At 47.8% G+C, this 12400-nt stretch overlaps 1 protein-coding gene across 1 annotated transcript in view; it reads right to left on the reverse strand.

Moving 5' to 3' along the window:
• The window catches only part of ZNF407 (zinc finger protein 407), a 764411-nt gene that overhangs the window by 95239 nt on the left and 656772 nt on the right, over positions 1-12400 (reverse strand). The gene's annotated exons all lie outside the window — the stretch shown is intronic.

Consider the following 12400-nt stretch of genomic DNA (forward strand, 5'->3'; position numbering starts at 1 on the left):
CATGGGGATCTGCCAATAGCCCTTCGTCAGGTCCAGGTAATGTACATCGTGGGTCCAAGTCTCTCAATGAGTTCGTCCACACACAAGGAATCCCATAAGCATCAAAACTAGAGACTTAATTCAGCTTGTGGTTGTCATTACAAAACCGCCACTCACCGTCAGGCTTCGGTACGAGGACGATGGGACTCGACCACCCACTTTTAGACTCCTCTATCACCCCGAGGTCTAGCATCCTGTTCACCTTATTGGATATCACCTCTCTCGGTGCTTCTGGAATTCTATAGGGCTTGAGGTTCACCCTTACATGCAGTTCCGTCAACACGCCATGCTCGACCATCTGCGTATGCCTAGGCAACTGTGAGAATAGGTCCCGGTTCTGTAATGTTGACATCGTCCACAGTGACTTTGGGACTGGCCCCCAGGCAAGGGGTGTCCAGCAATTATCGGTCTTGCCAGGGTTTGAGCAAGTTCACATGATAGACCTGGTGCGGCTTTCTTCGCCCCGGCTGGTGTACCTTGTAATTCACTTCACCCAGTTTTTACACCACCTCACATGGACCTTGGCACTTGGCTAGGAACTTGCTCTCCACTGTGGGGATAAGCACTAGCACGCGGTCCCCGAACTGGAACTGCCTCAGCCTCGCTGATTGGTTATACACCCTTCCCTATGCCTCCTGTGCCTGGAGAAGTTGCTCCTTCGCAATAGGTATCACTTTCTCCATTCTCTCCTGCAGCTGGGCAACATGTTCTATGATTCTCCGGTGTGGTGTGACCTCAGCTTCCCAAGTTTCCTTGGCGATGTCCAGAAGCTCTGGCGGATGTCGACCATACAGGAGCTCGAACGGCTAGAGGCCTGGGGAACTTCCCTGATGGAGAAGAACAAAAACAGAAACAGGTAGTCCCAGTCTCAACCATCCTTCTCAATGACCTTTTCGAGCATGGCTTTCAAGGTATTATTGAAGCATTCTACTAGGCCGTCGGTCTGTGGATGGTACACTGAGGTTAGCAGCTGGGCAATCTGGAGGACCCTACAGAGTTTTTCATTAACTTGCTCATGAAAGGGGTTTTCTGGTCTGTCAGAATCTCCTTCGGCAGGGCCATCCTAGCAAAAATATGGACAAGTTCGCGAGTGATACTCTTAGGCTTCTTTCACACTTCCGTTGTTTGGCCACCGTCACATTGCATCGTTTTGGAGAAAAAATGCATCCTACAAAGTTTCCCGCAGGATGCGTTTTTTCCCCATAGACTTGCATTAGCGACGCATTGCGCCGTATGGCCATATGTTGCATGCGTCATCCACTGGATGCGTCATCCACTGGATGCGTCGGGTTTTGGCGGCCCGCCGTTTCGAAAAAACGTTCAAGGGAACGTTTTTTCTTAAGTTGCATCCTGCAATTTGGACTGCGCATGCCCAGGCGGAGATAGCTATCTCCTCCCCTGGACTTTAGAATGGGCAGCGGACGCGTTGAAAAACTGCGTCCGCTGCTCATGTTTGGCACAATTTCACCAACGTCCGTCGGTACGTCGCGCCGACGCTTTGTGACGGCCGAGTACTGACGGAAGTGTGTAAGAAGCCTTAGCCGAAGAGTTCCTTAGGGATTGCGCTTCAGGGTACAGGGTCGTATAGTCCATGACCACTAGGATACATTGGTTCCCTTGTGCAGACTTAACTAAAGAACCTGCTAGGTCCATGGCAGTTAGCTCAAATGGGATCTCTATTACCGGTAACGGGACTAGAGGACTTCGGAAGTGTGAAGAGGGCGAGGTTATCTGGCAGGTGGGGCAGGACCTACAATAATTCAGGATCTCCTGAATAACATCCTGGCCAATAGAGCCTCTGCAATATTCTCTCCTGCGTTTTCTCTATCCCCCAGATGTTCCCCCAAAACATGTGAATGGGCCATGTCCAGAATCCACAGCCGGTATTGGCCCCGGAACCAACAGCTGCTGTTCTATTTCATATCCCCTCAGTGTAGTCAATCGATACAATAATTATTGACTGAAAAGTGTTGGTACCTGGTGTCAGCCTACAGCTCTTGAGCAACCCCATCAATCACAGACAAATTTTCAAAGGCCCCTTTTAGGGAAAGATCCCTCATTTGAGCAGTCCCGAAAATTTCCCCAGAAACACCCAGCTCATGAACCTCGGCCTCCTTGGTCACCGATTTGCCCTCATCACCAGCTAGGACACACAAGGAGAACTCCTCCACCTCCGACTGCGATGGGGATTCATCAGGGTTGCGTTGGCTCCTCCCTGAGACACTCGGCACCCCTGCTTTACCGCACAAGTACCAGAACAGGCTGAAGTCCCGCCCGATTATCACGGGGTGTAATAAGTCTCTGGCTACCCCAAAGTCATGGAACTCTGTACCCTGACTTGTTTTAATCGACTCTGGCAACACAGTGGTCTTTGGCATCCCCATGGATACAGCGTACACCCACGTTTCCCTGGGATCAACTGGTGGGGAAGTGTGGCCCTTATCAGGGTCACCAAACTCTAAGAGTCCTGATACTACAGGGTGGGCCATCTCGCAACTTCACAGCATAGACAATTTCCTTCAGATGACCCCAGCATCTGAAACAAAAGATACTGGAAGCCTGTGATAGCTGTTGTGAAATTGGATTTTGGGCTCCCCCGGTGGCCACTGGTGGAATTGAACTTGTGTGCATCATCCCCTCTGTTCACCTGTTCCCATCAGGATGTGGGAGTCGCTATTTAACCTTGCTCCTCTGTCACTTCCATGCCGGTCAACATTGTAATCAGAAGCCTTTCTGTGCATGTTCCTGCTACCAGACAACTTCCAGCTAAGTCGGACTTTTGTCCTTGTTTGTTTTTTGCATTTTGTTCCAGTTCACAGCTGCAGTTTCGTTTCTGTGTCTGGAAAGCTCTTGTGATCTGAAATTGCCACTCTGATGTTATAAGTTAATACTAGAGTCTTAAAGTAATTTCAGGATGGTGTATTGATAGGGTTTTCAGCTGACCATGAAAGTACCCTTTCTGTCTTCCTGCTATCTAGTAAGCGGACCTCGATTTTGCTAAACCTATTTTCATACTACGTTTGTCATTTTCATCTTAAATCACCGCCAATATATGTGGGGGCCTCTGTCTGCCTTTCGGGGAAATTTCTCTAGAGGTGAGCCAGGACTATATTTTCCTCTGCCAGGATTAGTTAGTCCTCCGGCCGGCGCTGGGCGTCTAGGGATAAAACGCAGGCTACGCTACCCGGCTACTGTTAGTTGTGCGGCAGGTTTAGTTCATGGTCAGTTTAAGTTTCCATCCTTCCAAGAGCTAGTTCCTATGTATGCTGGGCTATGTTCTCTTGCCATTGAGAACCATAACAGTTTGACCGGCCCACAAAGGGTTAAATTAATTGGCAGAGAAAGGAGAGAAAAAAGAAGTCTGCTGAAAATTTTTTTTTTTTTTTTTTTCCTTCAGTTCTGAGTGTGCTTTCAATTGAATCACTTGCAAGTCTGCCTATATTGCAGCCTTCCTCTCTCTCTCTCCTTCTAATCCTGGAATGGCTCTGTGTTCACCTGTTTAAAATGGATATTCAGAGTTTAGCTGCAGGTTTGAATAATCTCACCACGAAAGTTCAAAATTTACAAGATTTTGTTGTTCATGTTCCTATATCTGAACCTAGAATTCCTTTGCCTGAATTTTTCTCAGGGAATAGATCTTGCTTTCAAAATTTCAAAAATAATTGCAAGTTGTTTTTGTCCCTGAAATCTCGCTCTGCTGGAGATCCTGCTCAGCAGGTCAGGATTGTGATTTCCTTGCTCCGGGGCGACCCTCAAGATTGGGCTTTTGCATTGGCTCCAGGGGATCCTGCGTTGCTCAATGTGGATGCGTTTTTTCTGGCCTTGGGGTTGCTTTATGAGGAACCTCATTTAGAGCTTCAGGCGGAAAAGGCCTTGATGTCCCTATCTCAGGGGCAAGATGAAGTTGAAATATACTGCCAAAAATTCCGTAAATGGTCTGTGCTTACTCAGTGGAATGAGTGCGCCCTGGCGGCGAATTTCAGAGAGGGTCTCTCTGATGCCGTTAAGGATGTTATGGTGGGGTTCCCTGTGCCTGCGGGTCTGAATGAGTCCATGACAATGGCTATCCAGATCGATAGACGTCTGCGGGAGCGCAAACCTGTGCACCATTTGGCGGTGTCTACTGAGAAGACGCCAGAGAATATGCAATGTGATAGAATTCTGTCCAGAAGCGAACGGCAGAATTTTAGACGAAAAAATGGGTTGTGCTTTTATTGTGGTGATTCAACTCATGTTATATCAGCATGCTCTAAGCGTACTAAGAAGCTTGATAAGTCAGTTTCAATTGGCACTTTTCAGTCTAAGTTTATTCTATCTGTGACCCTGATTTGTTCTTTATCATCTATTACCGCGGATGCCTATGTCGACTCTGGCGCCGCTTTGAGTCTTATGGATTGGTCCTTTGCCAAACGCTGTGGGTATGATTTAGAGCCTCTTGAAACTCCTATACCTCTGAAGGGGATTGACTCCACCCCATTGGCTAGTAATGAACCACAATACTGGACACAAGTAACTATGCGAATTAATCCGGATCATCAGGAGATTATTCGCTTTCTTGTGCTGTATAATCTACATGATGTGTTGGTGCTTGGATTGCCATGGCTGCAATCTCATAACCCAGTCCTCGACTGGAACGCTATGTCTGTGTTAAGCTGGGGATGTAAGGGGATGCATGGGGACGTACCTTTGGTTTCCATTTCGTCATCTATTCCCTCTGAGATTCCTGAATTCTTGTCTGACTATCGTGACGTTTTTGAAGAACCTAAGCTTGGTTCATTACCTCCGCACCGGGAGTGCGATTGTGCCATAGATTTGATTCCGGGTAGTAAATACCCTAAGGGTCGTTTATTTAATCTGTCTGTGCCTGAACATGCTGCTATGCGAGAATATATAAAGGAGTCCTTGGAAAAGGGACATATTCGTCCTTCGTCATCTCCCTTAGGAGCCGGTTTTTTCTTTGTGTCTAAGAAAGATGGCTCTTTGAGGCCGTGTATTGATTATCGGCTTTTGAATAAAATCACGGTTAAATATCAATATCCGTTGCCACTGCTGACTGATTTGTTTGCTCGCATAAAGGGGGCCAAGTGGTTCTCTAAGATAGATCTCCGTGGGGCGTATAATTTGGTGCGAATTAAGCAGGGGGATGAGTGGAAAACCGCATTTAATACGCCCGAGGGCCACTTTGAGTATTTGGTGATGCCTTTTGGCCTTTCAAATGCCCCTTCAGTCTTTCAGTCCTTTATGCATGACATTTTCCGTGATTATTTGGATAAATTTATGATCGTGTATCTGGATGATATTCTGATTTTTTCGGATGACTGGGACTCTCATGTCCAGCAGGTCAGGAGGGTTTTTCAGGTTTTGCGGTCTAATTCCTTGTGTGTGAAGGGTTCTAAGTGCGTTTTTGGGGTTCAAAAGATTTCCTTCTTGGGATACATTTTTTCCCCCTCTTCCATCGAGATGGATCCTGTCAAGGTTCGGGCTATTTGTGATTGGACGCAACCCTCTTCTCTTAAGAGTCTTCAGAAATTTTTGGGCTTTGCTAACTTTTATCGTCGATTTATTGCTGGTTTTTCTGATGTTGTTAAACCATTGACTGATTTGACTAAGAAGGGTGCTGATGTTGCTGATTGGTCCCCTGCTGCTGTGGAGGCCTTTCGGGAGCTTAAGCGCCGCTTTTCTTCCGCCCCTGTGTTGCGTCAGCCTGATGTTGCTCTTCCTTTTCAGGTTGAGGTCGACGCTTCTGAAATCGGAGCTGGGGCGGTTTTGTCGCAAAGAAGTTCCGACTGCTCCGTGATGAAACCTTGTGCTTTTTTTTCTCGTAAATTTTCGCCCGCCGAGCGGAATTATGATATTGGGAATCGGGAGCTTTTGGCCATGAAGTGGGCTTTTGAGGAGTGGCGTCATTGGCTTGAGGGGGCTAGACATCAGGTGGTGGTATTGACCGACCACAAGAATTTGATTTATCTTGAGTCCGCCAGACGCCTGAATCCTAGACAGGCGCGCTGGTCGTTGTTTTTCTCTCGGTTTAATTTTGTGGTGTCATACCTACCGGGTTCTAAGAATGTTAAGGCGGATGCCCTTTCTAGGAGTTTTGAGCCTGACTCCCCTGGTAATTCTGAACCTACAGGTATCCTTAAGGATGGAGTGATATTGTCTGCCGTTTCTCCAGACCTGCGGCGGGCCTTGCAGGATTTTCAGGCGGATAGACCTGATCGTTGCCCACCTGGTAGACTGTTTGTTCCTGATGATTGGACCAGTAAAGTCATTTCTGAGGTTCATTCTTCTGCGTTGGCAGGTCATCCTGGAATCTTTGGTACCAGGGATTTGGTGGCAAGGTCCTTCTGGTGGCCTTCCCTGTCACGAGATGTACGAGGCTTTGTGCAGTCTTGTGACGTTTGTGCTCGGGCCAAGCCTTGTTGTTCTCGGGCTAGTGGATTGTTGTTGCCCTTGCCTATCCCGAAGAGGCCTTGGACGCACATCTCGATGGATTTTATTTCGGATCTTCCTGTTTCTCAGAAGATGTCTGTCATCTGGGTGGTGTGTGACCGTTTCTCTAAGATGGTCCATTTGGTTCCCCTGCCTAAGTTGCCTTCTTCTTCCGAGTTGGTTCCTCTGTTTTTTCAAAATGTGGTTCGTTTGCATGGTATTCCGGAGAATATCGTTTCTGACAGAGGAACCCAATTCGTGTCTAGATTTTGGCGGGCATTCTGTGCTAGGATGGGCATAGATTTGTCTTTCTCGTCTGCTTTCCATCCTCAGACTAATGGCCAGACCGAGCGGACGAATCAGACTTTGGAGACATATTTGAGGTGTTTTGTGTCTGCAGATCAGGATGATTGGGTTGCTTTTTTGCCTTTAGCGGAGTTTGCCCTCAATAATCGGGCCAGCTCTGCCACCTTGGTGTCTCCTTTTTTCTGTAATTCGGGGTTTCATCCTCGATTTTCCTCCGGTCAGGTGGAATCTTCGGATTGTCCTGGAGTGGATGCTGTGGTGGAGAGGTTGCATCAGATTTGGGGGCAGGTGGTGGACAATTTGAAGTTGTCCCAGGAGAAGACTCAGCTTTTTGCCAACCGCCGGCGTCGGGTTGGTCCTCGGCTTTGTGTCGGGGACTTGGTGTGGTTGTCTTCTCGTTTTGTCCCTATGAGGGTTTCTTCTCCTAAGTTTAAGCCTCGGTTCATCGGCCCGTACAAGATATTGGAGATTCTTAACCCTGTGTCCTTCCGTTTGGACCTCCCTGCATCTTTTTCTATTCATAATGTTTTTCATCGGTCATTGTTGCGCAGGTATGAGGTACCGGTTGTGCCTTCCGTTGAGCCTCCTGCTCCGGTGTTGGTTGAGGGCGAGTTGGAGTACGTTGTGGAAAAAATCTTGGACTCCCGTGTTTCCAGACGGAAACTCCAGTATCTGGTCAAATGGAAGGGATACGGTCAGGAGGATAATTCTTGGGTGACTGCCTCTGATGTTCATGCCTCCGATCTGGTCCGTGCCTTTCATAGGGCTCATCCTGATCGCCCTGGTGGTTCTGGTGAGGGTTCGGTGCCCCCTCCTTGAGGGGGGGGTACTGTTGTGAAATTGGATTTTGGGCTCCCCCGGTGGCCACTGGTGGAATTGAACTTGTGTGCATCATCCCCTCTGTTCACCTGTTCCCATCAGGATGTGGGAGTCGCTATTTAACCTTGCTCCTCTGTCACTTCCATGCCGGTCAACATTGTAATCAGAAGCCTTTCTGTGCATGTTCCTGCTACCAGACAACTTCCAGCTAAGTCGGACTTTTGTCCTTGTTTGTTTTTTGCATTTTGTTCCAGTTCACAGCTGCAGTTTCGTTTCTGTGTCTGGAAAGCTCTTGTGATCTGAAATTGCCACTCTGATGTTATGAGTTAATACTAGAGTCTTAAAGTAATTTCAGGATGGTGTATTGATAGGGTTTTCAGCTGACCATGAAAGTACCCTTTCTGTCTTCCTGCTATCTAGTAAGCGGACCTCGATTTTGCTAAACCTATTTTCATACTACGTTTGTCATTTTCATCTTAAATCACCGCCAATATATGTGGGGGCCTCTGTCTGCCTTTCGGGGAAATTTCTCTAGAGGTGAGCCAGGACTATATTTTCCTCTGCCAGGATTAGTTAGTCCTCCGGCCGGCGCTGGGCGTCTAGGGATAAAACGCAGGCTACGCTACCCGGCTACTGTTAGTTGTGCAGCAGGTTTAGTTCATGGTCAGTTTAAGTTTCCATCCTTCCAAGAGCTAGTTCCTATGTATGCTGGGCTATGTTCTCTTGCCATTGAGAACCATAACAGATAGCATTTCTTCTGCGGTGTTGCTATCAGTGTGTCAAGAGTGGGAGAAGAGGGTTGCATTGACAATCCAACACAATGGGCAGCACTTTGAACACATTTTATAAGTGGTCATAAACTTGTAAATAAGTCATGAAAGAATAAAGTTACATTAAAACCAAGCACACCATTGTTTTTCTTGTGAAATTCTCAATAAGTTTGATGTGTCACATGACCTCTTTCCATTGGAAAAAATAAAAGTTGGATCCAAAATGGCCTACTTCAAAATGGCCGCTATGGTCACCACCCATCTTGAAAAGTTTCCCCCTCCCATATACTAATTTGCCACAAACAGGAAGTTGACATCACCACCCAATCCCATTTAATTTAGGTGTATCCATATAAATGGCCCACCCTGTAGTACTCTGTTTATGGTCACGGGGCATGACTGCGGCCCCTCGATGGGCTGATAGTCCAAACTGCAGGCTGGGTAGGCATAATACAAGCAGCGTCTGCCTAGGCTACAATCCATCTGCTCAGCTGCCATAGGGCAACGGACCGCTATGTGTCCAGGACCGTAACACCGCCAGCAGATCAGGTCTTTACCAGCAGCCTTTGGTAACCCCTCAGCAGCTCCTTGGGACCTCGGACCCTCCCCAGTGGTGGCTCTCTTACCCCGCTTTTGGGATTCGGGCTCCTGCTGGGTATCCCAGTATGGAGATGCACCACCCCTGGCTTCCTCAGGGACCTCTCAAGCACCTGGTACCTTTCTACGAGGCCCAACAGGTCATCCACATTCCAGAGGGTCTCCTTGGGCAACCCAGGTCTGCACTGGCCTGGGGATAGAGTGAACAAATCTGTCAATGATGACCCACTCAACCATCTGGGCTGGAGTGGAGGACTAAGGCTGAAACCATTTCTGGACCAAATGAAAGAAGTCAAACATTTGTGAGTGGGAAGGTTTGTCATCACAATGCGCCCAGTGATATACCCTTTGAGCTCTGACAGACATCGTGACCCCTGAGTGTGTCAATATCTCCATTTCCAACTTGGTATATTCCTGGGCATCCTGCAAGGCATAGTCAAAATAGGCTTTCTCGGGTTCACCTATCAGAAAGGGGGCCAGCACCTCCACCCACTGCTGAGGGCAGCTTCTCCCGCTCTGCAACCAGTTCAAAACCAGTCAAAACTGTCTCTATGTCATCCCCCGCGGTCATCTTTTGCATGGCTCGTCTTACCGCTTTCCGGACGCACGAGTCATCAACTTCACATGGGGAGGGGGGTTTCTCTGCTGCGGACACCTCCCACCAGGAGTTCCATCTGTCTTTGCTGTTTCTGCAGCTGTTGTATTAGGAGTTTATTAGTCTCCTGCTGTACCTGATGCTGTTGCTGCTGGCTCAGGATAAGGTGCTTGAGTAGCTCGTCCATTTTGTCCCACTGCTGTTCCATCTCCATAGATGCTTAACCCAGGACATACGATTTTGTCCACCGCTGCTACCCGTGTTCCTGGAATGTTGCCTGCATCCGAAACACTACTTTTGGAAGGACGGCTCACTTAGCTGCTCCTCGAGGTAGACAGGTAAGTCTCTGGGTGGTTTATTGCATCATAAACCAAAAAACACAAACTGGTAACAGAAAACAGTCTGTCTGGCTCAAATGAAAATAGAAAGTTCACATACAGTCCTGCCCAAGCCCTCTGGGACAACACATATGGCAGCTCTCTCAGGAGTTAGCAGTCAGGAGGCTTTCTACCTCCACACAACACAGATAAAGAAAAAAACCCAACTGACTGGACATCTATTTCCTCAGCCACACCCTTAAGGTGGAGATATGGTGAGGAAATGTCCCACCCATCTTTTACTTACTCACCTAAAAACCAGCCCATAACATGGCCGCTTAACTCATTCAGCACATAGCATGCTGAAAATAAACTTATGGGTTTCTAGGTCACGGAGAAAAGAAATCTCAGTGAAACATATCTCCCCTCACATACAGTGCCAGTGACCCTGTGACACATCTTAAATTTACATCAGATCAAATCTGGCATTATTGTCAGTGACCATGGAGAAAAGCCCAGTGTCATGTCGGACGCTGTTCAGACCAGGTCGTCCGACAGACAGCGGTAATTCCGCTTTTGACCACTATTTACTCATTGGCGTCTGGTAGATTTTGTCTAGCTGTTCAGGGGTTAATTTACCTGATCCTCGGATTGGAAGCTGGGCCATTTCCATGGCCTTTAAATAGTTCTCCTGATCATTGGGCGTCGCCGATTATAGCTTCTGTCTTGCGTTGTTATCTCGGTCTGGAGTGGAGAGCTGGTGGTTGGAGATTCGTTGCTGGTGGTGTATATTCCTTCGTCTTATTTACTCCTTCCTATATTTGTGTTTATTTTGCCCTGCACATTTATAGTGTATTCCTGAGTGTCTGCGGCATGGTGTATATTTTCCTTTATCCTTGTCTGTGCTAACTGTGGGTATTTAAGTATTACCTCTTCACTGGGTGGTGGGTGGAGGTTTCAGCCTAGGGCTGAGCTCAGGAGTTAGGGTGAGGTTCGAGGCCCGAACATGCACACCATCAGTGTAAACTTCAGGTAGAGGGTCAGTCAGGATTTCCCTAGTCTTAGGGAAATTGCAGGGGCCCGGGTTATTAGCTCTCGCTCACCTAATCTCTCCCTGACATTATAATCGGCCCAACAACAACAAAAAAAAAAGGGGTTTCTTTTTTTTTTGTTTTGTCATGGATCCCGTGACTTCCATAACCCGCCAGTTGGAGGCGCTGTCCCTACAGGTCACTGAGTTGAGGGGGGCAGTGCAGCAACAGGGACTAGCAGTGTCCAATGTGCAAGCTGGAGCGACAGGAAGAGTTACTGAGCCTAAATTTCCGTTGCCTGAAAAATTTGCTGGTGAACGCAGTAAATTTGTTTCTTTTCGTGAAGCTTGCAAACTATATTTCCGTATGCGCCCGATATCTTCGGGTAATGAGGCTCAGCGTGTGGGCCTGTTGTTGTCATTGTTAAGTGGGGATCCCCAAGCAAGGGCGTGTTCTTTGCCATCTGATTCTGCTGCATTTGTCTCTGTGAAGAGTTTTTTTTCTTCTCTTGGGAAAATCTACGATGAACCTGACAGAATGGATCTGGCAGAATCTAAGATACGCTATATTCGCCAGGGGGAGCGAGTTGCAGAGGATTACTGTTCTGAATTTCATCGCTGGGCGATCGATACCCAATGGAATGATGCGGCATTGCGGAGTCAGTTTATACATGGGATTTCTGGAAGGGTTAAAAAAGCCCTTCTGATGTACAAGACTCCTACTTCTCTAGATTCCGCTATGAGTCTGGTTGTCCGCATTGATCACCGTTTGCGTCAGGGGGAGCACGAGACACCGCCTATGGGAGAGGGTTTAGGTTCACGTGAGGTTGCTGCAGGTGAGCCCACGGAGCCTATGCAAATTGCAGGGGTGTCACATGTCAAGCATCGAGCCCCTGAGCTCAGGAAGCAGGGAGCCTGTTTTTACTGTGGTAAAACTGGTCATTTTATTAACATCTGTCCTCTGCTGCCTAAGAAAAACGCAACGGCGGAAAACTTCTGAGCTCAGAGGGTGTGGAGGAGACCAGTCTGAGCTTATGTATAATCTCCATGGTGGTTACTCAGTGCATGCTCCCTGCTAAGGTTTTTGTTGCTGGCAGTGAGCTGCCAATTACTGTTTTTGTGGATAGTGGTTCAGCCAAAAATCTCATTGATGAGGGGTTTGCACGCACAGCAGGTTTTAGGATTGAAAAACTGTCTCATCCTATCCGCGTGGTCACCATCAATGATGCTCCTCTCTCTCAGGGGGAGATTACTGAATTTGTGGCTGAGGTGAAACTCCACATTGGAGTTCTACATTCTGAGCGGGTTACATGTAAGGTGCTCAGGAATCTTCCTGCTCAGGTGGTTTTGGGTTTTCCTTGGTTGTCTATGCACAACCCGGTAATTGACTGGAAAACTCAGGACATAATTCGGTGGAGCGAGTTCTGCCAGGAGAATTGCCTGGCCACAAGTGTGGCTGTGGTGACTTCAAGCGTTCCGGAGTCACTTCTGGATTTTG

Source organism: Ranitomeya variabilis, chromosome 6 (assembly GCF_051348905.1).
Source record: "Ranitomeya variabilis isolate aRanVar5 chromosome 6, aRanVar5.hap1, whole genome shotgun sequence".
NCBI classification, from domain to species: Eukaryota; Metazoa; Chordata; class Amphibia; order Anura; family Dendrobatidae; genus Ranitomeya; species Ranitomeya variabilis.